The sequence below is a fragment of the Notolepis coatsorum genome (genome assembly GCF_963971535.1).
Source record: "Notolepis coatsorum genome assembly, contig: SCAFFOLD_2808, whole genome shotgun sequence".
Classification (NCBI taxonomy): Eukaryota; Metazoa; Chordata; class Actinopteri; order Aulopiformes; family Paralepididae; genus Notolepis; species Notolepis coatsorum.
In genome coordinates, this window is record NW_028169484.1 from 1 (window position 1) to 5,000 (window position 5,000).

Consider the following 5,000-nt stretch of genomic DNA (forward strand, 5'->3'; position numbering starts at 1 on the left):
CTCTCTCTATTTGTCTCTCTGTCTCTCTCTCTCTCTATCTGTCTCTGTCTCTCTCTCTCCCCCTGTCTCTCTCTCTCCCTGTCTATCTGTCTCTCTCTCCCTGCCTCTCTCTCTCTCTCTCTCCCTGTCTCTCTCTCTGTCTCCCTCTTATAAGGTATAAAGGTATTCAATCAATGAACAAACATCACTGAACAAATTTAACAACAACAAAGGCAACAGCAGGCAATTGACCTGCCTTTTTTTTTTTTGTCGACTGCTAGCTTGTAGTGAGAAGTTTACTGCATCTCTCTCTCTCTCTCTCTCTCTCTCTCTCTCTCTCTCTCTCTCTCTCTCTCTCTCTCTCTCTCTCAGTGCATGCTGGGTATGAGATTGGAGAGATTGGAGATTGGAGGTGTGGAGGTATAGTGAGTTTTTTTCTATCTTTATCTATCTATTTTGTTAATTTGTTTATGGGATATTGTATTGTAAGTATAGTGTTGGTTTGCTGGGTGTTTTGGTGTGTATAGGGTTAAGTGGGAGTGCTTTGTTTGGTTGGCAGTCGGCCAGGCTGTGCTGCTGGCTGACGTGAAACGCTAATATGGATTTTTCAAAAATCAGTAGAAAGAATGGCATTAAGATATCTGTTCCTAATGTGTCAGTAGAGAACTGCAGTTTGGCAGTTGGAAATATTGTCGGACACAGAAGCATTAAATCAGCTGCGAAAATGAATGGTTCGATTGTGATTTTCCTTGATTCATTGGACAAGGTGCACACACTGGTTCAATCAGGAATTAGTGTGGATGGGGTTTTTGTTGCGGTGGAGTCTCTCTCCACACCAGGCAGAAATGTCTTTATTTCCAACGTTCCGCCGTTCATCAGTGATGAACTTTTGATAAATCAATTATCACGACATGGGAAGATAATTTCACCTATAAAAAAAATGTCGTCGGGATGTAAATCTCCGCTTTTAAAGCATGTTGTCTCACACAGGCGACAGGTTTTAATGGTTCTGAACAACAGCGGAGAGGAGCTTGAGTTGGTTTTTAAAATAAAAGTTGATGAGTTTGATTACGTGGTTTTTGTTAGTTCTGGCAATTCGGGGAGGTGTTTCAAGTGCGGGGAGGACGGGCATTTTTCGCGCGATTGTGCGGGGAGAGGGGCGAGGCGACCTCCGCCAGCCCCAGGTGGAGCGCAGCCCCAGAACTCGGTGCGCAGTGCTGGGCTCAGCGCAGATGTGGAGGTGGGAGGGGTGTGGACGCGCAGAGCTGAGAGCAGTGTAAACAGGGTCCCGCTGCAGACTGCCAGCAGTGCAGCTGATAGTATCCCTCTGCAGACCACCGGCAGTGCAGCTGATAGTGTCCAGTTGCAGGGCCGCGGAGCAGGGGCGGCAGGTACAGAGCAGAGCCTTGGTACAGATGAGGGAGGAGTGAGGGACGCTGCCCCCCCCTCAACCAGTGGTGACTGTGGGGTAACAGGGGAGAACAGTGGTGGTTTGGTCCTTCCATTACCGCGTCGGAGAAAGAGAACAACGAATGTGGTGGTTAATGAAAACAGCCAGACAGTTGAAAATGGGTCAACAGGTGACAGTGGACTAGAGGGGGGGAATCCAAATGTGGTGGTTAATGACGACAGCCAGACAGTGGAGAAAGTGACAACAATTGACAGTGAGATAGTGGAGGAAGGGTTGAATGTGGTGAATACTGTGAATAGTAGGACATTGGATGACAACAGTGGTGGGGGGGGGGAGGATATACCTGAGTCAGTTGAAAGGGAGGGAAGTGACAATAGTGGCTCTCAGGCTGGACAAGGAGAGGAAAGTGTTGTCAAAGGGAGTCAGGAGGAGGTGGAGCAGGATGAGGAAGGAGAGTATTTGTCCAGTATGGAGGAGGGTGAGGAGGATGTTGAAACAAGTAGTGAAGAAGATGAGTTTCTCACTGATTCACAAGTGCCTGAATCACAACAGAAGAAACGGTATACAGTCAAAGAGATTCAAAAATTCTTGCAACAATCAAAGAACATGAAGAAAGTAGAAATTGGAGATTATTTTGAAGATGAGGAGATGTTTTATAATTCAGCAAAAATTCAAATGAAAACAAGGAATAAGGGGGGGGTACACTAACCAGGAGGTTTATAGGTTGAAGAAAATTGTACAGAAGCACAATAAAACACACAATGAAGGGAAACCAGAATCCAGGTAGTTTAGGACACTTCCAGTGTGTTTTTTTCTGTTGTACACTCCTTTTAGAGATCATGAGTAATATAAAGGTTTCCACACTCAATATAAATGGAGCCAGAGATATGAGGAAGAGAGCAAGCTTGTTTGAACTCTGTAAATTGAAGAGATGTGATGTAATGATGATTCAAGAAACGCACAGTGACCCTTTAAATGAAATTGACTGGAGGAGAGAATGGGATGGGGAAGTTGTTTTAAGCCACTTAAGCAACAGTAGTGGAGGTGTGGCTGTCCTTTTCTCCAGGAATTTTATGCCAAAATCGTTCGTTGTGGAAGAGAGTATTGTGGGTAGGTTGTTGGTAGTTAAAGCCAAATATGAGCTTTTTAATATTGTTTTTGTAAATGTTTATGCTCCAAATGTAGGATCTACCAGGGTTCAGTTTTTAAGTGAAATTGGAGGTGTTTTAGGTCAGTGTGAGCCTGAAGATTTTTTATTTTTGGGGGGGGATTTTAATTGTACGGAGAATGATCAGATGGATAGGAATCACAGTGAACCACATCCTGCTTCAAAACAAGCTATGAAGCAGCTTGTGAACAATAATGATTTAATTGATGTATGGAGGGGAATCCATGATAAACAAAGACAATACACTTGGACTCATTGTAGAGAGAGTCGTTTTTCTATGGCCAGATTAGATAGGTTTTATTGTTTTAAACATCATTTTAGTACTGTGAAGGAGTGCAGGATAATACCTGTAGGTTTTTCTGATCATTCAATGGTATCATGCAATGTTTTTATTGCAAATGTTAAACACAAGTCTGCGTACTGGCATTTTAACACGGCTTTGCTTTTGGATGTGAATTTTAAGGAAACTTTTGTATTTTTTTGGAAGATTTTTAGAACCAGGAAAGGGGATTTTGCATCCTTGAAACAGTGGTGGGATTGTGGGAAAGTGGAGATTCGACAGCTTTGTCAACAGTACGCTCTCAGTGTTTCTTGTGATATCACCAAATCTATGAGAGATCTGGAGATTGAGATAGTGGAGCTGCAGGCTTCTGCGGAGTCCACAGGAAATCTGGCAGACTTGTTGGGCACTAGAACACAGGGGGCGCTGGTCCGGTCACGTTTTCAGAATGTTGCGCTGATGGATTCACCATCAAAGTTCTTTTTCAGTCTGGAAAAAAAGAATGGACAGAGCAGGTTCATCCATGCTCTCCGTTCGGATACAGGGCAGGTTCTAACTGAAGCGAGAGATATCCGGCGGAGGGCTGTTGATTTTTATGCTCACTTGTTTAAAAGTGAATATGAGGAGGATGAACTGGCGTTTGAATCTTTCTGCAGTGGTCTACCTATTGTTTCAAAGGAGAGCAATAAGGAGTTGGAGGACCCTTTGACAGCAGAGGAGGTGGACGTGGCACTGCAGAGCATGCAGGGGGGGAAGGCTCCTGGGATAGATGGGCTCCCACCAGAGTTCTATAGAGCTTTCTGGAATGAACTGAAGGAGGATGTGTTGGAGGTCTTTAATGAGAGTTTTGAGGACTCTTTGCTGCCTCAGAGTTGCAGGAGAGCAGTTCTGGCTCTGTTGCCCAAAAAAGGAGACCTCCAAGAAATAAAGAACTGGAGACCAGTGTCGCTTTTATGTTGCGAATATAAGCTGCTGTCTAAAGTACTAGCCAACAGACTGAAAAAGGTGATGGACCAGGTCATCCACAGGACACAAACGTACTGTGTGCCTGGCAGGTCCATTGTTGACAATGTGTCATTAATTCGAGATCTTTTGGAAGTCTCTGGTTCAGCGGGTTTTGATGCGGGTCTGGTTTCTTTGGACCAGGAAAAGGCCTTTGATCGGGTTGAGCACCAGTACCTGTGGAAAGTATTAGAAAGGTTTGGCCTCAGCCCTGGATTCATTGCCAAGATTAAGGTGATGTATAAAGACATTGAGAGCGTGCTGAAAATTAATGGTGTTTTGAGTGCGCCTTTTAAAGCAACTCGGGGTATAAGACAGGGTTGTTCTATGTCTGGTATGCTGTATGCTTTTTCCATTGAACCTATGTTGCACAATGTGCGTTCTAACATAAATGGCCTGTTTTTACCTGATTTTAATACGCATTTTATTTTATCTGCATATGCTGATGATATTGTTGTGATCATAAAAAATCAGCAAGATGTGACAGTTTTGGGCAACATTGTTGAACATTTTGGAAAGATGTCAGCTGCGAAAGTGAACTGGGCAAAGAGTGAGGCTGTAGCAGTTGGGAGGTGGGCGACAGGTCTTCCTCAGTTGCCAGGAGGTTTATGCTGGAAGAGGGGGGGTTTGAAGTACCTTGGGGTTTACTTGGGTGATGATCAGATGGTACAGAAGAACTGGGAAGGAATGGTAGAAAAAGTAGAGGGGAAGTTGAACAAGTGGAGGTGGCTGTTACCCCAAATGTCTTACAGAGGGAGGGCTCTGATCATTAATAATTTGGTTGCATCAACTCTCTGGCACAAACTAAGATGTCTGGAGCCCCCTGCTGGATTACTAGGAAAAGCGCAGTCTGTGATGGTTCGGTTTTTCTGGGACAATTTGCATTGGGTATCACAGAGTGTACTTTATCTGCCGAAGGAGGAGGGGGGTCAAGGTTTAGTGCACCTGGAGAGTAGAAAGGCAGCTTTTAGATTGCAGCATATCCAGCGGTTTTTAATAGGAGGTGACAATGTTGTCTGGAAACATGTAATGTGTTCCATTTTAAAGAGAGTGGGAGGGGTGGGGTTGGATGCATCTCTTTTTTTAACTGACTGCAATTTTGAAAATTGGTGTGGAATGCCTCCTTTTTATCAGAGTCTTTTTAAAGCATGGTTTTTATT